At 35.8% G+C, this 26,639-nt stretch overlaps 1 protein-coding gene and 1 non-coding gene across 2 annotated transcripts in view; one reads left to right on the top strand and one right to left on the bottom strand.

The window, feature by feature from the left end:
• Positions 1-26,639, bottom strand: part of ARID2 (AT-rich interaction domain 2) — a 190,439-nt gene that overhangs the window by 119,919 nt on the left and 43,881 nt on the right. The gene's annotated exons all lie outside the window — the stretch shown is intronic.
• Positions 16,631-16,769, top strand: LOC114671184 (small nucleolar RNA SNORA64/SNORA10 family). The gene has a single exon (XR_003721071.1). It is a non-coding gene; the product is annotated as a small nucleolar RNA SNORA64/SNORA10 family (small nucleolar RNA).

The following is a 26,639-nucleotide window of genomic DNA, read 5'->3' as shown; positions in this document are numbered from 1 at the left end:
TTTTTGAATTTTTAGTAGAGATGGGGGTTTCAACCATGTTGGCCAGGCTGGTCTCGAACTCCTGACCTCAGGTGATCCAACTGCCTCAGCCTCCCAAAGTGTTGGGATTACAGGCGTGAGCCACTGCTCCCAGCCCAAAATAAGACTGAAACCCAAATACATCACAAGCCATATTAAATATAAACAGACTAAACAATTTTTAAAAAAAGATCCTCCAATTACACTTTAAAAATTCAAGTATATGCTTTTTATCCAGAAGGTTGAAATTTTAAAATGTAATTAACCAAATTAGCTGATATAGCTATATTAGTATCAGATAACACACTTTAACATAAAAACCTCTATTAAAGATAAAGCAAATTTTATAATACTATATTTAACTAATTTTAAAAAACACTCAATTGACCAGGAAGACATCATTACACCTTTGGCCCAGTAAGAGCCCCAAAATATAGAATGCAAAATTGACACAACTAAAAAAAAGACAAGTCCATAATTAATAATTGTCATAGTTTCATTTTTAAAACCTCTCTCTCTTAATAATTGAAGAAACAAACCAACCCAGTAAGTATATGGCTTTTTTTTTTTTTTTTTTTGAGACGGAGTCTCGCTCTGTCGCCCAGGCTGGAGTGCAGTGGCACGATCTCGGCTCACTGCAAGCTCCACCTCCCGGGTTCACGCCATTCTCCCGCCTCAGCCTCCGAATAGCTGGGACTACAGGCGCCCGCCACCACGCCCGGCTAGTTTTTTGTATTTTTAGTAGAGACGGGGTTTCACCATGTTAGCCAGGATGATCTCGATCTCCTGACCTCGTGATCCACCTGCCTCGGCCTCCCAAAGTGCTGGGATTACAGGCTTGAGCCACCCTGCCCGGCCAAGGATACGGCTTTATCCGTATCATTAACAAACTTGAACTAATGGACATACTGTATACAAACACTGAACTCTGCGTTACAACGCACCATATACTTAAGCATGGATAGAATATTTAAAAATTTACCATATATTAAGTCATAAATTTCAAACAATCGGGATCATACATACTATGTTCTCTGATCACAATACAAATTAGGTAACAATGACAGAAATGCTAGGAAATCCTCCCATGTTTGGAAATTAAGAAGTATATTTTGAAATAACCCAAAGGACAAAGAATCCTAATACTGTAGAAAGTAGAAAAACATTCTAACTTAATCATAATAAACTAGAACATGCAAAACTTGCGGGAACAAGCTAAAAGCAGTACTTAAGACAGAAATGTACAGTCCCAAAAACAAAAATATTAAAAAGCAAGAATGAAAATTAATTATGAGCATCCATCTTGTCAAATGGGTTTTAAAGTAGAAGGGAATAAAAGGCAAATGCAGAAATCAACGAAATAGAAAATTAATATAATACAGAGAATCAACACAGTCAAAGTAGTTTATCAGAAAACACGAGTAAAATTGATTACTTTCTGGTGAGACTGATGGGGGTGGAAAGGAAAGTGCACTAATTACCAATGTTAAGAGTGAAAGAGGGGACAGTAGTTCTAGTTCCTGCTGCCACTATAATATTTGACTAGTGCTATAATTACTGAAGAAATTCAATCTGTAATACAAACTGTTCCACAAATAAAACTAGATCATAGATGACTTCCTTGCTGGTGGGAATTATAGCAGATAGTTGAGAAATAAATTACAACCTGGGCCGGGCGCAGTGATGCACACCTGTGAGTCTCACCTACTTGGAAGGCTGAGGTGGGAGGATCACCTGAGCCCAGGGAGGTCCAGACTGCAGTGAGCCATGATTGGGCCACTGCACTCCAGCCTGGATGACAGAATGAGACCCTTTCTCAATCAATCAAACAATCAATCAACAATCTTACATATACTTTTCCAAAAATAAGAAGAGTTCATCAGAACCCTGATATTGAGTGTTTTTTAAAATTAGTTAAATATAGCCCAAGCGTCCACTGACGAATAAATAGATAAAAAAGAAAACAAAGAAAAACCTCTTCTCAGAGTAGGAACAGAATTTCCTTATTTGATAATGGAAATTATTTTTAAAAAAAATCATATCTAAATGATGGAAGTTTTTTTAGAACACGAAACACCACAAAGATGCCTGCCACCACAACGTCTGTTGAACAGTGTCCTAGAAATGCTAGCCAAGATAAAGTTTTTATGAAAGAAATAAAATTGACATGTGAACAATAGCATTCCGCAGTAAGAAATTCAAAAGAATTTAAAGACATATTTACTAATTTATTACCATTAATAAAGGAGTTCAGCAAGATTGCTGGATACAATGTTATATTTCTACATATAACAGCAAACATAAAATAAGAGCATACAATTAAGTATCTAGGAATAAATCAAAGAACAATGTACAGGACCCTTAAAAAGAAAATCATAAAACAGTACTGAGAGAACCAAATAAACAATTTAAAATTTTCATGAGTTAGAAGGCTTAATATTATAAAGGTGTCAGTTTTTGCTAAATTTAGTTCAAATACAAATTCCAACAGTTTTTTTTTTAAACTGGAAGAACACAACACATTGAATCTATATCATACAAATATAAACATAAACAATTAAAGTTACAGAACCATAAGGCATAAAAGAGACAGAAACAATTCTTTGATTCTATAAAAAACTAAAACAGGTATTTTTAAGCATCATATAAAAAAATACAAACAAACGTTTAAAGGTAGTAAAAGCAAGTCCAAATATACCACTATTTGTAAAAAATAAAAGTACTAATAAACTTTAGAGTTCATAGATAATAGAACTGAATAATTTAAAAATGGAAAAATACACTATAGGACATCTAATTTATAAGTATAGAGAAAGGTTCCAATTAAAGGAATGGAAAAGGTTATATCATTTCCATTTGAATCACATAAATTGGGAGTTGCTCTATTAATAAGAGACAAAATTGTTTTGTTTTGGTTTGGTTTTTTTGTTAATAGAGGAGCTTGCTATGTTGCCCAGGCTGTTTTCCAACTTCTGGCCTCAAGCAACCCTCCCACCTCGGCATCCAAAAGTGCTAGGATTACAGACATAAGCCACTACACCCAGCCTTCAAAATAGCTTTAAAAAATATATTACTTGGTTTAAGAAGGATCACATTATAATGATAAAAGGTTCAATATCCAGAAATACATGATACTTCTGAAAAACTTGTAAGCACTAGTAAAATAGCTGCAAAATACTGAAGCAAGAGTCACTGGAATAACACAGAGGAATTGGTAAATCTATTGTGGTGGGAGATTAACACATTTCTTTTATGTATTGGTAATTCAGGCAGACCAAAAAAATTAATTAATAAAGCTACAGAAGACTAGAATGGTTATAAAGGCTAATTTAATATACATTTAGAGAATACACATTCTCCTCAAGCATATGAAGAATATTTATAAAACTAACCAAAACTAGACCATAATGAAAGTCTCAATAAATACCAAAGAACTACAATCACACAGACCACATCTTTTGACAACAATGCAATTACATTAGAAGTCAATAACAACAAATAAACACAGAAAAAGTAATATTGCCCCAGTAGAAGGCTAACATCTGAAGAACCAACCTAAGATCTCACAGACAAAATATAATCCAAAATGCACCACAGTCTTCTACCAGGCAAACAAAGAATTAACCTTACACAACTACTCCCAAGGGGCATCTGAGTAAGAAGGAAGAAATGTTCTGCTGGGCATCACAGGTTGTCATTATTCTACAGATAAGGAAACTGAAGCTTAAGGTAGTAAGTTTAACAACCAGGATTTGAATCCACACTGCCTATTTAAAGAACCCATAAACTTATTCACTATTTTGACCTTTATAAAAAGCCCTTATTAAATGCTTGTCAGATGAGTTAATAATATAATAGATTATCAGGCTTGTCTGAACATCAGGTCAGAAGAATCAATTAAGAGCAAATGAACAGATTACATTTTGACGTGCATTACTTTGTAGGATGAAAAAGTCCTTTTGATACATTAGGTTAGAACAGTTCAGTACATTTACTTAATATACATTATCTTAAAAGGAAACTGCTTTTGGACAGGTGAGCATCTATTCACACTCTCATAAAAGATTATGTTTAAGTTTAAATTTATTTTCCAAAGTTCTTGAACACAGTTTGAAATGCTTTAAGTAATATTTATTTTTTTCAGAATTCAGAATTCCATCTCTCACTGCTGGGAAAGAAAAAGGGTGGTAGATACCTTCAGTTTGGGGAATACAAAAGAAATTTCCTTAAAATTTTTCACTATGGGAGTATTATAAACTCTCATATCCTGGGTAGGGGGTAGGGAGCTGTAATACTTCTTAATCAAATTGTAGTCTACTTCCTAATCAAAGTATAGATCATTTCACTGATACTTGTAAATAAGTATGAATGTAAAAAATAATCATTAACAATTTCTTTATAAAATAAAGATACATTAGGGTCACAGAATATGCTTAAAGAGTGTAAATATGGATAATGAAATCAAACTTAGAACTAAATCCCAATGCTGCCATTTATCAGATACATGATCTTGAGGTTTGATAATTTATCTAATCCTCATTATAAAACAGATATAATATCTACCTAATCGATTTGTTGTAAAGAAGACTGTGTACTGAGGTAGGCATGAGTTGCTATGCATGTAATAACTAGTAGCTGCTAATATTAATAAAAATAGCATCAATTTATTTATCAATTAATAGTATTAATAGTAATGCTCATGTTCGCTATAATACAAAGTAACATAGAATCAAAGACAAATAGTGTCTCTAAAGTTCTATTTTTAAATGTTGAATATTATAAAAATGATAACTATGTGAGGTAATGCATTTGTTAATTAGCTGGGTTTAACCATTCCACAATGAACATATACTTCAAAACAGTATGTTGTAAACGACAAAAACATAAAATCCTATCTGTCAATTTAAATAGAAACGAATGAATGAATGCTTAATGTGCCCTATGAATGCTTGCCAGATTAGAAAAGCAAAAGGAGTGAAAATATATTCTAATAAGCAGGGTAGGAAAGCAAGAGAAGACCTTTGAATCAGTTAAATCTTGCTTAAATTCTAGCTTTGTCCATTCAAAGTGACTTTGACACACAGGTAAAATGAGGATAAGGATTCCTATCTTAATATAATTGTTCTGAAGCTTAATTAGGATAATATATACTAACAGCCTAGTTTTATGTCTATTCATTTAAAAAGTTTACGGTTTAAAGAAAAGGTTTAGGTAGTTAAATATTTTAAAAATAAGATTAGTAAAGGCATTATAGCAGTGATATATTTTCTACTTTTTAATCGACAAATGTTATATATATTTGTAGTATATAACATTTTTTGAAATATGTGTATGTACACGTCTGTCCAGGTACAGGGGCTCATGCCTATAATCCCAGCACTTTGGGAGGCGAAGGCGGGAGGATCACTTAAGCCCAGGAGTTTGAGATCAGCCTGGGCAACACAGCGAAACCCCATCTCTACCAAAAAGAAAATAATAATAATAATAAACAAAAATTATCCCAGACATATTGGTGCATGCTTGCAGTCCCCACTACACAGGAGGCTGAGGCAGGAGGATGACTTGAGCCTGGGAGGTCGAGGCTATAGTGAGCTGCGATTGTGCCACTGTGCTCCAGCCTGAGTGACAGAGGGAGACCCTGTCTTAAAAAAAAAAAAAAAAGAAAAAAAGAAAGAAAAGAAATAGGTATACATTGTGGAATGGCTAAAATGAACTGATTAACATTTGCAATACTCACATACTTATCACTTTTTGTGGTGAAAGCACTTAAAATCTACACTCTTAGTTATTTTCAAGTATACAATACATAGTTAACTATAGTCAGCATGATATGAAACAGATCTCTGGAACTTATTTCTACTAACTAAAATTTTGTAACCTTTGACCAACATCTCCCCCATCTCCACATCTTCCAGCCTCTGAAAATCACCATTCTATTTTGTTTTATGAGTGTGACCTTTTTAGGTTTCACATGTAATTGAGCTCATGCAGTATTTGTGTTTCTGTGCCTGACTCATTTCACTTAACGTCCTCCAGGATCAACCATGCTATTGCAAATGACAGGATTTTGTTCTTTTTATGGCTGAATAATATTACACTGTGTGTACACACCACATTTTCTCCATGCACTCATCTGCCAATGGACACTTAGGTTGTTAATTCCATATCCTGGCTATTGTGAATAATGCTACAATGAGCATGGAAATGCAGATACCTCTCCAACATACTGATTTCTTTCCTTTTGGACATATATCCTACACTGGATCATACAGTAGTTCTATTTTCAATTTTTTGAGGAACTTCCATACTATTTTCCATAATGATACTCATTTCTCCCTTTCAAAAGAGGTCCTTTCCTTACACAACTACTCTCTCCAAACTTGTACATGTTCCACAGAATAAAAGATATGAAAAGTACTATCCTTGTTAATATCATCCACATTTACAGTGATAGCTTTCATATTTTATAGGACAATACTGATTACAAATATTAAATCACAGTGTCATATTATGTCAGAATGTGTATTTCAAATTTTGGCTTAAAGACTAGTCACCCATACTTATAAGAATAAATCCATACCCCTTCTGTTCTATGTAGTTTTCTTAAGATTTCTTAACATTGGGCTAGATCTGTCCTCTACTTAAAGCAACCAAAAGGATCAAAGGACATATTACCTTTATTTTTCATTGATAGATGAACTGGAAATAAAAAAGCTATATATTGCAGAGAAAAAATGTGTACAGTTAAAATTATATTTATAAATATGAATCACAGAATAGCATATAAAGGATTGTAACTTTCAGTCCCTTAGAGATTGACAGTATTCTTTCACAGAGCTATTCAATATTGGGCATTAAATAAAGGTTTTTTTGAAATATGACCCTCTCTGTAGCCTACATCAGCAGTCCCCAACATTTCTGACAGCAGGGACTGGTTTCACAGAAGACAATTTTCCCACAGACCACTACTGGTCCATGGCCCAGAGGTTGGGGACCACTGCCCTACTTAGTAAATCTATTATTTCACTGGATTTTTTTTAGGGTATTTCTATTTTAAAGGTGATAAAATATAAGACCTAAGTACTACAGGTTGAGTATTCCTTATCCAAAATGCTGAGGACCAAAACTATTTCAGAGTTTGAATTTTTTTTGGATTTGGGGGGGTGTTTTTGCATTTTTTGGGAATGTTTGCATTAAGCTTACCTATTGAGTTTCTCTAATCTGAAAATTCAAAATGCTCCAATGAGCATTTCCTTTAAGTGTCACATTGGCATTCATAAAGTTTCCAATTTTGGAGCTTTTCGGATTAGGGATACTTAATCTGTAATAACTTGTGTAAGGTTTTTTTCCCACTAACCCAGGGGCATTGTACTTAGGCCTTCTAAATCATAGTTCATTGCTCTTTCACTACCACATAAATCAGCAGGTAAAATCATTCTCCCTGATCACAGGAAGACAGGCAAAGATTTCTGTGCTTCTTACGGAAAACATCAATCCTAACCCAATCCTCTCATTTAACATAATGAAAGATGATGATGATACTAGTTACCAATTATTAAACACTACGAGGTAAGTATTACTAAAACCTTTTAGTAAGTAGAAAACTGAGGGTTGAAGAAGTTAAATAATTTACCTGAGGCCAAAGCTAGTTAAGTGATAGAATTAGGATTCAAACTTGTTTAACTTTAGGGCACTCTGTGCTCCTGTCTCCATATTTTACTGCCTTTACCTTATTTTCTATCACCTCTACTCTGGCAAGAAAATAAGAAGAGAGGCTTCTTCATCTGAAAGGCTGATAGAAAATTCTCTGGTTAGAACAAGGTTCTCCTTTCTTATGTCTAATACAAATTTCAGCTGTTTATTCATAATTTATTATAACAGAAAGATATAGGCTCCAAGTATTAGCTTCTTAACGAGCTATATGGTATTAGGCAAATCACGACCTCTTAAATCCACAATTTCCCCACCTGAAAAAATGAATAACATTATGGATAATAACAACTGTTGGAATTAGGTAATATTTGTGTGTAAACTGGCTCTCTATAGAAAGGTAAGAGTTTAAATATAAATAATATTTTCTTCCTATGTGGTTTGCTCAGAATTAGTCAAGAATATCACAATCACAAACAAAACCATCAAACAAAATACAAAAGATACTCATCTTACAAAGAATTAATCAAAACCTAAATATTCCACAATTTTTTCTTTTTCTGAGACAAGGTCTCACTCTGTCGCCCAGGCTGAAGTACAGTAGCACGATCTCAGCTCAGTGCAACGTCCACCTCCTGGGCTCAAGTGATCTTCCTGCCTCAGCCCCCTGAAAGTAGCTGGGACCACACCAAGCTAATTTTTGTAATGTTTGTAGAGATGGGGTTTCACCACACTGCCCAGGCTGGTCTCGAACTCCTGAGCTCAAGTGATCCACCCACCTTGGCTTCCCAAAGTCCTAGGATTATATAGGCATGAGCCACTGCACCTCACAATTTTCAACTGGGTTTTAAAATTTATCAGTAGAAATTAATCTAGATTATAAAAAAGAAAATGAAGATTGGTGGACACAAAGCATAATAATTCAAAATGTAGTAGTAAGTAAACAAATGCACTGATGACACTGCATTGGAACTATTCATATATCACACTCCTGGAGAGCTTTTAGAGGACAGGTATTGTGTTTTATGTTACTTTCTAACATTTAATGGGCAGTCATTTTTACTTAGCTAGGCACTATTCTGTGCACATATTTATATGTATAATAGTGCTGGCTCTATAACCAGTTCTATTATTATTCCCATTTTACAGAGAGGCAAATGAGATACAGAAAGACTTGTAACTTGCCCAAGGTCAAAAAGCTAGGAAGGAAGGGGTAGAGTTAGAATTCAAAAACCTGACCTAAACGGACTCAGAAATTTTATCTATAATGCTAGGCAAAATGAGCATAGTATATATTTGCTGAATAAATGAAGAAGTAAAACATGAACGGGGGGGGGATATAACTTTTTTTTTTTGAGACAGTGTCTTGCTCTGTCGCCCAGGCTGGAATGCATTGGCACAACCACAGCTCACTGCAGTCTTGATCTCCAGGGCTCAAGCGATCCTCCCACCTCAGCCTCCCCAGTAGCTAGTACCCAGGCACAGGCCACCACACTTGACTAGTTTTTTAAATGTTTTGTAGAGATGTGATCTCGCTATGTTGTCCAGGCTGCTCTCAACTTCCTGGGCTCAAGCAATCCTCATGCTTCAGCCTCCCAAAGTACTGGGATTATGCCTGACCATAACATTTTAAAGTCATCTTAATTGTCTAGTACACAGATGCACCCAATATGTATTTGTTAAATAAAATTATAGAGAATCAGTGTTACAATTTATAAATGTTATATTGGGCAATTTCCAAATATTTATTTTTCATTTTGTAAGTTATAACTAAGTTGTCCCATTTCCCTGGTTTTAATGCCTCAAAGAATGTATAGATAATAAGTTATATATATTCATGAAGATTTTTTTTTTTAGTAATCTTTTTAACTTATTACATAGTATTCAGTAGCCTTAACATGTAAGATCACTAGGTGCATATACAATCACATAATCAGATACACAAGGAATCTCTGACTCAATAAAGTAAGCAAAAAGCATAGTTTACTTATATGGTGATCTTATTTGAAGCTGAAATATTTTATCCCATGTATTGACCAGTCTGCCTTGAAAAATATGGAAACCAAAGACCAAGTTCGGCACACTTACAAAACCAAATATGAAGTTTCAACATAAATTTTTCATTTCCTTATTTTAGTCACTTCAATAATTTTAGCAAATTAACCCATTTATGAGAGAGGTTGCAATTTTTTGAATTTCTGCAATCAGACCTTGGCGGTGTCCTTGAGCAAGATTATAAATAACTCCCACATGCTTAGCGTTCCAATAATGGAACACTAGGGATAAATGGGTTAAAAGGTAGTAAGAATTTACCTTACTCTTAGCATTTTTTTTCTAATGCCCTCATGAAATGACTACTTTTCAGATCTCTCCCCCACTGGTCCTTTACCAGTTGCTGGGGAAGCAGTGGGTTGTTACCTTGCACCACTGAGAACTGGTCACTGTTGCCAGCCTAGTGCAAATATCTCTAGACCAACGTCTCAACTCTAACTGCACACTGGAATTACCTACAGACTTAAAAAAAAAAAAAAGAAAAAAAAAAATCCAATGCCTAGGCCTTATTTCTGGGCAATGAAATCAGAATTTCTGGGAGTGGGGCCTGGACACTAAGGCCCCACTTTTTGTTTGTTTTTGTTGCTTTCTGTTTTGGTTTAAATTGTGTTTTCTCAAGTGCAGCTGAAGTTTGAGGATGACTGTTCTAATCCTTCCTCCGTCATACTCAAAACCCATACCTACACACACATACATATTCATTTCATATGCTAACATACATGTTATGTACTGTGTTGTACTTATAGCTCACACTACTTTTCAGTAGTAGTAGCACAGCATTCTAAGTCACCCTTTAATGGACATTTTAGACTGCTTCTAGTGTTTCTGCTAACACAAACAAGACTATCATAAATATCTATGTACATACATCTTTGCACATTTTTCCTGCCATTTCTTTGGAATAAATTTTCATTCATTAATTCAAAAAGCAAATCATACAGTGTCAACTATGTAGAAGGTACTCTTCTAACTACTAGAAAATAGCAAAGTAACTCAGAAGCACTAAGAAATTTCCATTGAAATTACCTTAAACTTACAAGTCGATATAAGGAAATTCGTCATCATTTAAAATATTAAGCCATCCCAATCAAGAATAAGACATATTTCATTTATGTAGTGATAGCTTACGTTGTTTCATAGTTTTGTTTAAGTTTTTTTTCTTTTTTTTTTTTTTGAGACAGTCTTGCTCTGTCGCCCAGGCTGGAGTGCAGTGGAGCCACCTCGGCTCACTGCAACCTCCACCTCCCGGGTTCAAGCAATTCTCCTGCCTCAGCCTCCTGAGTAGCTGGGATTATAGTTGCCAACCACCACACGCAGCTAACTTTTGTATTTTCAGTAGAGACAGGGTTTCACCATGTTGACCAGGCTGGTCTCGAACTCCTGACCTAAAGTGATCCACCCACCTCGGCCTCCCAAAGTGCTGGGATTACAGGCATGAGCCAACGCCCGCAACTTCATTTAAGTTTTTCTTATATAGGTCTGACATGTTTCTCAGTGTTTATTCTTAGATATAATTATAAGTTGGATCTTTTTTCTATTAATTTTAATTGGAATTGCTGGTATCATATTTTAAAATAGTAGATACTAAGTTTTGCATATTTGGCTGGCTATTGTGACTTGTGTCTATAATTCCAGCGACTCAGGAGGCTGAGGCAGGAGGATCACTTGAGGCCAGGTGTTCGAGACCAGCCTGGGCCACATAGCAAGACCCTCATCTCTACAATAAATAAATAAATAAAAATAAAAAAAATAGCCAGATACAGCAGTACACGCCTGTAGTCTCAGCTACTCAGGAGGCTGAGGTGGGAGGACTGATTGAGCTCAGGAGTTTGAGGCTACCGTGAGCTACAATCTCGCCACTGTGCTGCAGCACAGCCAACACAGTGAGGCCCTGACTCTAAACAAAATTAAATAAAAACTTTTCTGCATATTTATATTTTTGGATTCTGTCCACTTTATAGAAGTCTCTCATTAGGTCCAATAGTTTTTCCATTGTTTCTTTGCTTTCCTATTTAACGTAAAAGTAGTGATAATTTTCTCTTCTTTTGTCTTTGCTTAATGTTGCTAAAACAGAACACCTGAGATCGGGTAATTTATAATGAAAAAAGTTTATTTAGCCAATGGTTCTGCAGGATGGGAAATTCAGGGGCATGACACCAGCATCTGTTTAGCTTCTGGTGCAGGATTTTGTGCTAGCCCAAAACATGGTGGAAGGTCAAAAGGGAGAAGCAGAGACGTGAAGAGGCAAAATCAGAGGGGTATTCTGACTTTTATAACAACCCACTTTCCTGGGAACTAATCCATTCCCAGAGCAGAACTCACTCAACCCCCAAGGGAAGTCATTAGTCTATTAATCACCCTCTGTGACCCAAATGCTTCCCACTAAACCCCAACTCCCAACACTGCCCCACTGGAGATTAAACTATTATTATGAGTTTTGGTGGAGACAAATCAAACCATAGAACCTTTCCAATATTTATACATTTTTTCCTTATGCACTGTCTTCCAAAGCAATGTTCTTTTAAAAAGATAAAGCAGAATATCATATCATCTCTCCAACTGCAGTGGGAAGGACTGTAACACAGGGGTCCCCAACCCTCACGTCACAGACTGGTACTGACTGACCTGTTAGGAACCAGGCTGCACAGCAGGAGGTGAGTGGCAAGTCAGCGAAACTGTGCTCCACCTCCTGTCAGATCAGCAGTGGCGTTAGATTCTCAAAGGAGTGTGAACTCTACTGTGAACTGTACATGCAAGAGATTTAGGTTGCATGCTCCATATGAGAATCCAATGATGTAATGTAATGTGTTTAAATCATCCTGAAACCATCCCCCTGCCACAGTCTGTGGAAAAACTGTCTTGGTGCCAAAAAGGTTGGGGACCACTGCTCTAACATTTCACCATTGAGCATAATGTTTGTTTTCTGATTAAATACTCTACCAATTTATTTTCCTCATTTACTGAGATGACTATAAATTTTTTCACACCTGATTTTCAATAATCCTAACATAACCTCCTACATGTTACGATACATTCTTCATTGTAGTGCTGCTGAATTAGCTAATTTCATATTTAGTTATTGATAGTCATAATAAAAGCTGGTCTAGATTAAACTTTGACATAATCTTGGTCAGATTTTATTACAAAATTAATCAGACTACTTTCCATCCTTTTCTAAGCTTTGGATTTTTTTTTCAATCATGAGAATCATTTTTCACTTTTTTTTTTTGGAGACAGAGTCTTAGTCTGTCATCCAGGCTGGAGTAAAGTGGCGTGATCTTGGCTTACTGCAACCTCTGCCTCCCAGGTTCAAGCAATTCTCGTGCCTCCGCCTCCCCAGTAGTTCAGTAGTTGGGATTACAGGTGCGCGACACTACCCCTGGCTAATTTTTATTTATTTATTTATTTATTTATTTATTTATTTATTTGCATTTTTAGTAAAGACGGCTTCGCCATGCTGCTCAGGCTGGTCTCCAACACCTGAGCTCAAGTGATCCACCCGCCTCAGCCTCCCAAAGTGCTAGGATTACAGGCACGAACCACTGCACTCAGCCCATTTTTCAATGCTTAAGTTTTTTTCCCTGAGGTTTACTATCTCTTCATTAGGGAAATAATAGAGCCCAACAGGTGAGCCTGCAGACACTGTTGACAAAAAGGACTTTAGTTCAAGTCCTAGTTCTGCCACTTGTTAGTATATATGACATCAAGCACATTAAAGAGAGTAAATTTTCATTCAAATTTTTGTTTTTGAGACAGTCTCGCTCTGTCACCAAAGCTGGAGTGTAATGGCATGATCTCAGCTCACTGCAACCTCCACTTCCCGGGTTCAAGCGATTCTCCTGCCTCAGCCTCCTGAGTAGCTGGGATTGCAGGCATCTGCCATCACGCCTAGCTAATTTTTGTATTTTTAGTAGAGACGAGGTTTCACCATGTTGACCAGGCTGGTCTTTAACTCCTCACCTCAGGTGGTCCGCTCACCTCGGCCTCCCAGTGTGCTGGGATTACAGGCATGAGCCACCACACCCAGCCTGATTCAGATATTTAAATTTATTAGTATTAGTTTTACTTTACAGGTTTCTCATTTTTTTAATCTCCTCCATATTTATAGCTATGTGTTCTTCTGATACTTAATGTTGTACGTTTGTGTTTTCTACTTTGTTTCTAGACTACATTTGCTAGTGAATATTCTATTTTTATAAAATTTTGTAGCATATGCCAAATCCAATTCCACAATTTCAATTTATAGCCCTTCTCACATGTCATCTTTTTAAATCTACTCTCTCTTTAAAAAAAAAAAAAAAACTTACTAGTGTCCCTCCTTCATCCTCAAATTTTCCCCTTAATTCTCTGTAACTTTTATATTAATACTTTTTACACCTCCCCTTTACTGGTCATTTAACAGTTACTGAGGAAACAGCAAGTTTTATCTTGTACTAGAATTGTTCTTCCCGAACTGGCCCACAAAATATTTGTTCTTCAAAATCTTAATAGATACTGTACCATAAAAGGATTCCATATCAATTAACTCTGAGAAATATGGGTTTAAACAGGTTCCTTTAAGCTAAGAGCACTTAAAGTATGTTAATGTGCATTGTGAATCTATAGGATACAATAAGCAGCTTTTGTCAGATTCACAAATCCTTCCTGAAACTCCCACCCACAAACCTATCCATATCTTACAGGCAGTTGGTGAAATACTGCCCTGAGAAATTCAGTCAGCAGCAACCATCTTCATTTTTAAAAGCCTGAAAAGCAGAGTTATGGTGAAGCCCTTCAAACCAATCCAAGTAAAGTACTTCCAAGAAAAATTATAACAGATAAAGTAGAGATTCCTTTTCTTGGTGAAAATACATCCATTACTCTTGCAAGACTTGGTACTTACCGGAAGGCTAGCAGGTAATGATCACTGATAATCTGACCTTTATTCCAAAACATAATCAACATATTTTAAGGGTTTAGTTATAAAAAGCAAGCACTGAGAATTCAATTGATAAAATTTGATGTGCCTTTCTTATACACTTGTAAGTATTTTTCTTATATTCTGATAAACCACAAGCACTGGTAAGATGCCTTTCCTATATATCAACAACTAAGTTGGGCGGGCGCAGTGGCTCACGCCTGTAGTCCCAGCACTTTGGGAGGCCGAGCCGAGCGGAGGCCTGGAGCTCAGGACCAGCCTGGCCAACATGGTGAAACCCCATCTCTACGAAAAATACAAAAATTAGCCAGGCATGGTAGTGCACACCTATAATCCCAGCTACTCGGGAGGCTAAGGCATGAGAATCACTTGAGCCCAGGAGACAGGGGTTGCAGTGAGCCAAGATCGCGCCACTGCACTCCAGCCTGGGTGACACACTGAGTGAAGCGCCATCTAAAAAAACAAAAGAAAAAAAAGTAGTGCAAGTTACAATCAAGAAGACATTTCTTTTAAAAAATGTTTCAGTTTGTTAAAAATGTACAGAAGGTTAACATGTAAAATACTGAAAATAATTTGGAAAATTTAAGATTAAGGACTAAATATAAAAATATGGAACAAAATATTTTTACTATCTTAATAAAATTACTATATCTTATATGATACTTTGAAATTAGCATACTGTGTCTAACTCCAGGATTGATCTAGTAAGTGTATAATTACTCACAGATGATATGTATGTATATATAGTGTATATGTGTATATATGTGTACAAATTTTTTAATGAAATATATAATCAAATCTGTAATGGCCTTATCCTGGCTGATTCATTTCTTTTACTAGGTTTTCATTCTCTTACAATGTGAAGATGGGTCTTCATGGCTGATCAAATGCAACAGAACAGGTTCTTTGCAGCAATATTTACCACTTCTCTAAAGCAGTGGTTCCTTAACCAGGACTGATTTTGCCCTCTAGGGTAAACTTGGCAATGAAGAGACATTTTTGGTTGTCACAACAGATATGAAACCTACTGTATGTAGTAAACAGAGACCAGGGATACTGCTACACATCATACAATGCACAGGACAGCTCTCACAACAAAGAATTTTCCAGCCCAAAATATAAATAGTGCTGAGATTAAGAAATCCTGCTATATATAACTAAGCAGTGTGTCCATTCCCAAAAGGTGTCATGGTTATACAGTAAGTATTTTAAGTGCAGAGGCCTATTACTCTTCCTTTCCAAGGCTGCTATATTAATGAATATCACCAAATTATAAACATTTATAGCATAACATTTGAAATGATTTGAGCCAATGAAGTTGTCTGCAACTCAGGAATCTTTAAGAGTAGAGGAAGTATCTAAATTTAGCCACCAATCCTTAAGTCCATACCTTGTTAGTAATTTTGTTTGAAGCTTATCCTCTAGGAAAATTCTCAGTAAGAGCTCAAAGGGAAAACATTCCCTGAGGTGTGTGTTTGTTTGTTTTTAACACATCAGTAAGATTCTTCATGGGTTTCACACTTGAAATTCATTTGGCTACATAGAAATCCATACATTACCCCTTGGCTCACATTTTCTTTCCTTGAGTATCTTAAATACATTATTCCATTTTCTTCAGGCATAAAGCAGTGCCGTTTAAAAGTCGGATGACAAACTTTTTTTCTTTCTCAGTTATTCAGTCTTTTTGCCTGGTGCCCAGTAAATTGTTTTTGCTTTAAAGTTCATTGATTTTATGTGCATTTATATCAGTTGTCATTGTTCTGAGTAAATATTTTTAGGTATACAGTGTGCTGTTTCAACGTGTAGTTTCAAATTTTTTTTAATTTCAAGAATGTCTTATTATAGCTTTTAGAATTTGTTCTGTTTCCTTGGCATGGTTTTCTTCAGGGACCTGTATTATCCATATATTGCATTATCTTTGTTTTCAATATTGTTTTCTCTTAAATCTTTTAGCAGTCTTTTTTTTAACAACAACAACAAAAAAACAATTTCCTTCCCTCAGCTCTGCATAATTAAGTTATACTTGGCTTCACCCATTTGACTTCTGCAACAGGGAGAGAGAGAAAAGATGTCCGTGGCGCATCAGATTAGCCTTATGGTGGTCTCTCTCTCCTTGAAGGGCACAACAGATCCTGGGTGAAAAAGAAAACAACAATTTCCTTTCTTCACTTTTTATCGCTTTACACATTACCTGTGCTTTTTTTATTCACTCTTGAATTTCCACTAAATTGAGGCTCATTTCTGAAACTGTATATATGTATGTTTTTGAGATAGAGTCTTGATCTGTCTCCAAGCTGAAGTGCAGTGGCACAATCATGGCTCACTGCAGCCTCGAACTCCTGGACTCAAGAATCCTCCTGTCTCAGCCACCCAATAAGCTAGGACTATAGTCATGCACCACCACAGCCAGCTAAATTTTGTGTACACAATTTTCCTATTCTTTCCCGAATTCTATCACCTTATTTCCGAGTTTTTAAAATTCCTATTTATATTTTTATGTTTTCTTTCATAACATTTTCTTAATTTCTTTTAGCTTGTTTTGAAAGAACAGGTAATAGTACTCATTTGTTTTGGGGGCATGTCTTTCTGACTTGCATTCATGATCTTTAAGATATTACTTTGTTCCTTTTTTTCTTTTTCCTTTATATTAACTTTCTCTCAGATTTCACTTCTAACATTTTCTGTTACTAATTTTTAAGTGAAATCAGTTTTTCTGAACTTCGAGATGGAGGCATGGTCATTCTGTTGTTTTTGTGTGGTCTTCAAAAAGCAGCTTGTTTTCACAGATTTTTCTGGTTGTGTTCTCCTCTCCCACTCATCTGAATCTTCTCTTTTATCTCTATTGTCCCTGTAGTGCTCAATTTGGACTGCATTCCAGCATTTTCCTCTTAGTTTGGGTTTTATCCCTAAAGGGAGCTATGGCTGCATAGTTTTGATACTTCATAATGCCTAGATTATGTATCCCCTTCTACTTTACAATATATTACTTGTACCCATTCTAATTCCACTTGCTTTTCTGAAATCAGCCCACTGTATTTTCTAGTAAGTAGATTATTTTGGGGTTTTCATATTTTCTGGTCCGTCAGACAATCCATTGTTTCTCCATGCTTACTCCCTCATAGAGTCTTGCTCTGATTTGGCCCCATTCTCTTGTATTTAAGGCTCATAGAAATATCTCAACATTTAGTTTTTTGCAGATGTTTTGCTTTGCTCTTCAGGCAGGCAGTTTCTAAGAAGGCTCCCAATGATTCCTGATTCCTGCTATTCACCTCACTGTATAATTCTTTCCCCTTAAGTAGAGGATGAACCTAGTGACTTGTTTTAAGATCAGAATACAACAGAAGTGATAAGATGTCACTTCTGAGATTAGGTTACATAAAGACTCAACTTCCATCTTGTTCTTTTTCTCTCCCACTTGCTTATTCTGAAGAAAAACAGTTGCCCGACAGTGAGCTGCCCCACGGAGATGCAAAGAATTGAGGGAGGCCCTCCAGCCAACAACCAGCAAGAAACTAAGACCCTCATTTCAATGGGCCACAGGGAAATTAATTCTGTGAACAATCACTGAGTTTGAAAGCAGACTCCTCCCTAGTCGAACTTTGAGATAACTGAAACCCAGGCCAACACCTTGACTGCAGTCTTGATTGCAACAGATTGATTGTGAGAGACTCTTAGCTAGAGTCTAAGCTAGAACTAAATTGTGCCTAGATTCAGAGCTCACAGAAACTTTAAGATAATAAATGTCTGTTGTTTTAAGTGCTGGGTTTGAGGGTAATTGGTAATGCAGCCATAAATAAGTAGTACGATTTCTTTCAGCTCTGTTTTTATGGGAGTGGGGGATTTAGTGAGATGGAAAACTACTTCATAAATAATTTTAAAAACAAATATTACTCTTAAAAGTAAACATTATATTTTTCTTTAATTTTGGAGGCCAATTTTAACAGCTAAGCAAATAAAATAATATCCGCTGGGCACAGTGGCTCACACCTGTAATCCCAACACTTTGGGAGGCTGAGGCAGGTAGATCGCCTGAGGTCAGGAGTTTGAAAACAGCCTGGCCAACATAGAGAAACCCCACCTCTACTACAAACAAAAAATTAGCCAGGCGTGGTGGTGGGCGCCTATAATCCCAATGACTAAGGAGGCTGAGGTAGGAGAATCACTTGAACCTGGGAGGCAGAGGTTGCAGTGAGCCGGGATCGTGCCATTGCATTCCAGCCTAGGCAATAAGAGCGAGATTCCATCTCCAAAAATAATAATAATAATAATAATAATAATAATTTATATCAATTTACCTTAAAATGTAAACGTACTCTACTGTTTAGTTACCAACGAAGCAATTCCTTCTTCCCTTCTCAGATAAATTATAGTATCATTAATTCCAACATGTATTACCACATAAAAATCATTTATTTTCTAACAGCTTGAGTTTCCCAAATGAAAAAAAGCAGATACTAATCACATCACTTTTCATATGAATAAAACTTATACAGAAAACAAAACAGTGCAAAGTACTCCTCCCCCAAAAGGCAGAAGTCATTTATCCCAAGTTTTTAAATTCTTGTTTATGGTTATTCTAATTTTCAAGATAAATTCTATTCCCTCATCCCTAACTGCAGAGTAAGTTACATCAGAGATTGTCACTTTGTATCAGCAATGTCTACAAAGTGTTTGGCACACTGTAAGTGGTTAGTAAACACTTGTTGAATGAGTAAGTCTATCAAAATCTGCTAAACTATAACCAGCATTTATTTAGCATTTACCAACTACTAGGCAATCTGCTAAGTAAGTACTTTATATGTATTAACTTTCACAATCCTTATAAGAAACTATTTTTAATCTTATTTAATAGATAGGGAAACTGAGGCCTAGAAGTTAGACAATTTATCCAATATAAACATTGTAAGCAAATGACATAATCTTAGTAAGTTACTAAAAAGTCTAATTTCAAAGCCGTGCTCTTACATTCCTGCATTATAACAGCCATTCCTAAAATCTGATAAATGAGCAAGGATTTATTTTTCTATAGAAAAATACTTCTCAGTATGAATTCTCTCTTGCTTTTAAAGCTGTTTTATTTCAATAATATTATTGAATAAATTATTATTTTAATAAAACTGTCAAGTTTTGTTGATTTGGCAAAACTAAAAGAAGACAGAAAACTAACGAGAATTACTCTAAAAATCCAAATAATGATCAGAGGCAAGACCTAAAGTTCAGGTGAAAGCCTATTAATCAAATGATGATTCCCAATGGACCCTCTCACCATTACAATGACCAAATATTTCCAAATCTCCTGGCTGTTGACAATGTTCTACTAAATTACATTTTAATTTAAATTGATAAAGTCCAGGTATGATTTTTTAAATGTTCAAATAATCCACTTAAAACCATAATGTAAAATACCATTTTCAGTATTTTGACAATATTTGACAGAACAAAGTACAATTTTTCACAAATGAAATAATATTTTAAAAATGTAATTATGATACCAACTGGTGACAACGGTATTATTTTATAGACATTTTACATCCTGCTAGTGGATGTTAAATTGGATCAGTGTTTCTGGATGGCTACTTGGCAATATACATTAAGAATCTTGAAAACATTTATATTCCTTGACTCAGTAATTACCCCTCTAGAAATATAAAACGAAATAATCAGAAACAGATAAAGATTTATAGCTTTATAAATAGATTTACAAATAAGAAGGTTCACCACAAAATTTATAATATTAAAGCAAAAGAGTAACTTAAATGTATGACAATATAAAGAAGTTAAAATTATGACACAAATACGAAGTTATTAAAATCATCTAAAAACTAAAGATATGGAAAAGTTATTGCTTATAATAGGTTAAAAAAGTAATAAAGACATGAGTGATGCCAATTTTAAAAATTTATTTTTTAAAAGACTGGGCAGAAATAAACCAAAATATTAATTGTAATTATTTTTGAGTGGTAGGTCCACATGGGATTTACAGTTTCTTCCAGATATTTTTCCAGATGTTTGCAGGTTTTCTATAATTAACAAGTATCAGCTTTAGAATGAAAAAACAGCCCATTATTTTCCAAAGATTTTAATTTGGATTATTACATAAAATATTATATGATTTTTGAAGTATAATAACATGCAAATGAAGCATCATTTAAAATTTTAAATTAATTTAAATAAAAATTAAGTTGAAACTCTGAAAAGACTGATTTCTTACTAACCTAAGTAAACACACTGTGTAGGAAACTACATAAACTGTATATAACTTCTGAGCAAATATAGATCAATCTAGGCCCTATATAGTCTTTTTCTTATTATTACTCTCTCTGTAGTCTTTTGTTACTTCTCTCTCTCTCTCTCTCTGCCTTCTCTATCTATACACACACAAAAACAGCACTAAGTACTAACATACATTCAACTTATGAATATTCTTTTTTACACAGAATGTATATATTCCTGGCCTCTATCCAGAGTTATGATGAGGTTAGATGCCCTGAAGTTGGGATTAAAGTGAAAAATAGCAAATTAACACCATAAGAGGTTACCTCGGCCGGGCGCGGTGGCTCAAGCCTGTAATCCCAGCACTTTGGGAGGCCGAGACGGGCGAATCACGAGTTCAGGAGATCGAGACCATCCTGGCTAACACGGTGAAACCCCGTCTCTACTAAAATACAAAAAAAATTAGCCGGGCGAGGTGGCGGGCGCCTGTACTCCCAGCTACTCGGGAGGCTGAGGCAGGAGAATGGCGTGAACCCGGGAGGCAGGGCTTGCAGTGAGCTGAGATCCGGCCACTGCACTCCAGCCTGGGCAACAGAGCCAGACTCCATCTCAAAAAAAAAAAAAAAAAAAAAGGTTACCTCTACTCTGCCATCTACATCCTAAATCTATAATAAGGCATTTTCTGGGGGGCAGGGGGCAGGGGAAACAGGTATAAACTGGGATTTTAACCATTCCTTTTTTTTTTTTTTTTTTTTTTTGAGAAGTCTCACTGCTCACTGCAACCTCTGCCTCCTAGGTTCAAGTGATTCCACTGCCTTGGCCCCCCGAGTAGCTGGGATTACAGGCACCTGCCACGCCCAGCTAATTTTTGTATTTTTAGTAGAGACAGGGTTTCACCATGTTGGCCAGGCTGGTCTAGAACTCCTGACCTCAGGTGATCCACCTGCGTCGGCCTCCCAAAGTGCTGGGATTACAGGTGTGAGCCACTGTGCCTGGCTGGTTTTAACCATTCTTATTAGTAAAATTACTAAATAGTCCAGTTTGTTAAAAATTTTACTTGTTGAATATAATATAAACTTTAAAGATAATAGTCCCTGTACTTAGTCCCTATAATCTATGACAACGCTAAGAAAGGCTAATGTATAATAAGCTAAACTGACACAAAATACAAATTAGTTTACCAGCAAGAATAAAATATGTAGCACCTACCTTGAAAGATAATTAGGGATAGACTCAAGTTAAGACTTTAGTAGTAAAATCTGCATATAAAAAATTTGACTTACACAGAGAAAAATTAAGGTCACCAGTTGAAATATCTCAATATTAATGTACTGCTTGTGCATTATTAAGAAGGCCCAAAGATTTGCAAACTATAGATAATAGCACAGCTCCATACATTCAATGTGATTGTATCTTCTATATATTATACACAATACACTATCATCTCAATGGCAATTGAGTCATTATGGATAATTAATTAGAACATTAATACTTATTACACTACAGTTAAATTCTCAAATAGACTGACAGTACTATTATAAGTATCCAAATCTGGAATTGTTTTCCACCACTATTTAAAAGAACATCTCTATATAACATATACTATACTATGAACTTTTAGAATATATTTTTAGACTTTTTTTCTTTAAATGATTGCAGTATTCAGCATACTACCTCTTTTTATATATTATCATCCTAATTTCCATTTTTAAAGTTTCCTTTTTTATATAATACATTTAAAATATAGAGACGGAGGCTGGGCACAGTGGCTCGCGTCCGTAATCCCAGCACTTTGGGAGGCTGAGGCAGGTGGATCACTTGAGGCCACAAGTTTGAGACCAGCCTGGCCAACATGGCAAAACCCCATCTCTACTTAAATAAATAAATAAATAAATAAATAAAATCTCTACTTAAATAAATAAATAAAACAAATAAACAAGCTGGGCATGGTGGTGCGGGCCTGTAATCCCAGCTACCAGGGAGGCTGAGGCACAAGAATTGCTTGAACCTGGGAGGCAGAGGTTGCAGTGAACCAAGATCACGCCACTGTACTCTAGCCTGGACGACCCGGCAAGACTGTCTCAAACAAACACAAAAAAAAATAGAGCCGGCATTCACTATGTTGCCCAGGCTGGTCTGGAACTCATGGGCTCAAACGATCCACCCACCTTAGCCTCCCAAAGTGCTGGGATTATAGGCATGATCCACCATGACCAGCCTCCATTTTTAAAGTTTCTATAGAAGCATATGAATTCTTTTAAAAAATCTTTTGATTTCATGTCTCAGGAATCTGTTTAACTTAGAAGCTCCTTAGTATCAAACGATCATACTCCCACAGTACAAGATTTTAAATTAAATCTCTTGAGGGCTTTTTTAAAATAGTTATTTAAACGAATACCTATCCTGATCCCTTGAATTATTATTTCCAAACTGTCTTTCTTTAAATGCTTCATGTGAGCTATCTGAGTTCAGCCAGAAATTTGGACAGTTTATCTTCCCACAAGTAATAAGAGTTTAAAATGTGGTAGGAACAAAAAGGAGAACAAGAACAAATATACTGGATTAAAACCAAGTGAACTTATTTCAACAAGTCACTCTCTGTAGAGCAGTTCCTAAACATTAGCAAGGTTCAGAATCACCTGGAGGACCTGTTAGAAATAGACTGCTTGGCCGGGCACGGTGGCTCACGCCGGTAGTACCAGCACTTTGCGAGGCCGAGGCAGGCGGATCACGAGGTCAGGAGATCGAGACCATCCTGGCTAACACAGTGAAACCCAGTCTCTACTAAAATTGCAAAAAATTAGCCGGGCGTGGTGGCGGGGGCCTGTGGTCCCAGCTACTTGGGAGGCTGAGGCAGGAGAACCGCGTGAACCCGGGAGGCGGAGCTTGCAGTGAGCCAAGATGGCGCCACTGCACTCCAGCCTGGGCAAGGGAGCAAGCCTCCATCTCAGAGGAAAAAAAAAAAATAAGACTGCTTGGCCCTAACCCCAGAGTTTCTGACTCAGTAGGTGTGAATATTTGCATTTCTAACAAGCTCCGAGATGATGCTGATCCCACTGGTCTGGGGAACCTCACTTAGAGAATCACTGCTGTAGTCTCATGAAGTATACTGTCTGAAATAAAAATTGTAACATGTCAAAAGTTCTCTAATTAGAAGCACATATCTAAATATATGTAAGCAAATACTCTCTTGCCTAACATTATATTAATTAGTTACTCAAGTAAATTATTTCAGAGAAAAATGGTACCACCAGATTTTCACCAATTATTACAACAATGTAGGTTAAAACATCTTCAAAAGGTTAAGTTTACCTGCTAGAAATTACTAAGATAAGCAACAGCAATAAAGTACTTAAAGCAGCAAAAAGAAAAATACGAGTCCTTAATAACTTATGAAATGAAGGAAAAGATTAGTTCCTTAGTATATTTAAACTAAATTCTATTTGCATCCATCTGGCAGTAAAATTAACACAGTATGCCTTTATGTTAGACACACCTAAAGTGGAATCATGACTTCACCAAACTACTTACCTCATATGACATTGGCTGAGCTAATGAGTTAAAGTTTCTCCCTTAAAACAGAGTTCCAATATAGCAAAACTTTAAAATGCTTTGTAATGTCATTCTCCCTTCGACGAAACTACTAACGTATCAAATTGTAAGAACAGTAATGAATAAATTTTCAATAAAGAATTCAGAAACTTCTGAGAGAGAAAAAATTTGAAAACTTAAAATTCTTTTCTCACCTGGATTCAGATGGAGTCTTACTGGATGCAATAAGGATGCCCTAACCAAAACCCAAGGACATAAAAGAGCAATGAAGCCTCTTAGATAAAATCACTATTGCACATAGAAATAGACATTCTGGAAGACTGAGTCAGGCATAGAGGGCAGTGATCCAAAAATAGTTCTAGGTTTTCTCTGAGATGGCAAACACCGCAACCTTTCTGGAGCTAGACATTCTGGTTGTCAGCTTACGTCCTAAAGTACTAGCATGAAAATATAGTTCAGCAAACACTAAAAGAAAGCATCATTTTCCCTCAAACCTGCAAGAATCATGGCTCATAGGATGAATGCACAATCACCCCAGGCCAGGGTTTCTCATCCTTAGCACTATTAACATTTCAGGCTGGGTAATTCTTTCTTGTGGGGGGACCATCGTGAGCATTATACATTATTCAGCAGTATCCCTAGCCACTATTCACTAAATGCCAGCAGCATTCCCCAGTTATGACAATCAAAAATATCTCCAGACATTGCCCAATGTTCTCTGTGAAGCAAAACTACCCCTTATTGAGTACTGCCATAGCTCAAAATCAAGAACATCAGTAAATTAAAAATGTTTACAAATAATCTAAGTTTTATGGAACAATTCTCTGGCCACAATGCCTCATAAAACTCAAGTATTCAACAAATGTTAGCCACTATTATTATCATTTTGTATGTGTACATGGCTGCCTAGTGTGTTGGTAGTAACAGGAGTCTGAACTCACTTCCTGTAATAGTTAACAAAAACGTTTAGAAACTTGGGAGGGAGGAATCATCAACTTAGAGTACCACCAGTGCTGCATACTGGGACACTCATGGGAAGCCATAATTTATATCCCAAATGGTAAAAAAGTATATCACAATTCATATTAAACACAACACACAAACATGTACACACATGGATACATACACAGAAAGGGGAAAAAGATGCTAAAAGTTGACCTACCAACCTCAAAGTTCTAACACTCAAGTGAGACGCATACAAATGATTTGACAGGTATGATAAACAAGTAAGTTTCCAGGAAAAGGTGATTTTTAAAAATAAGCCAATTCAGCCCCAGCTTATACTCTGTTTACACCAAATGATTCAAGGAACATATAAGGGTCCTTTATTCTTGCAACAGACCTTCACACTAAAAATTAGGTTAACTAAAAACCTGAATATAAGTAATTTAGTAATGTCTTTAAATTAACATTATTATATTAGAACCTAGAAAGACAACTAGTATTTGGTATAATCTTATAAACACAAAACCTCAGTATTTTTAATTCAGATTCAATAATGAATAATCTGCCTTCACAATGTTTCCCTCACTCAGGCAATACAATGTCTTTTAAGGAAGTTAAAAGTTTTATAAACTAGTTACAAGATAATTGAATGCAGGAAGCTACTATATATTAAAAAAGGTTTCCACTCAAAGGAAGGATCTTAATTTCCAGTCACAGGGGAAGATAAATAACTTACTGCTATTTCCCTAATGCTCTGGTTACCCATTCCCACACCAACTGCTGTAAGAAGGTACATCTGTCCCCAACTAAGTCTATTTCTTGCAAAAGCTGGCGAAGAATCTGTACTAATTTTTCTTTCAATGTTTGGCAGAATTCCCTAGTTAAACCATCTGGGCCTTTGCTTTACCTTGTAAGTAGCTTCTTAAAAAAAAATAATAATTCAATCTCTTTATTTGTTATAGGTCTATTTACACTTTTTTTTAAGTCAATTTCAGTAGTTTGTATCTTTCTAGAAAGTTGTACATCTAATCTAAGTTATTTAATTTATTGGCATACAGCTGCTACTATTCCTTTACACTACTTTTTACTTCTGTAAGATTGGTAGCAGTGTCTCCTCTTTCATTTCTAATTCTAGTAATCTGTGTTTTCTTTTTTCTTAGACAATCTAGCTAAACATTTTGTCAAAATTGTTGATACCAGCTTCTGATTTAACTAATTTTGATTTAACTAGTTTTTCTTTTATTTCATTAATTTCTTCTTGAACCTTTATTATTTCCTTTCTCTGCTTGCT

Source organism: Macaca mulatta, chromosome 11 (genome assembly GCF_049350105.2).
Source record: "Macaca mulatta isolate MMU2019108-1 chromosome 11, T2T-MMU8v2.0, whole genome shotgun sequence".
In the NCBI taxonomy this organism is placed as follows: domain Eukaryota; kingdom Metazoa; phylum Chordata; class Mammalia; order Primates; family Cercopithecidae; genus Macaca; species Macaca mulatta.
Note: the sequence above shows the minus strand (reverse complement) of the source record. Positions and strands in the feature narration are given on the sequence as shown.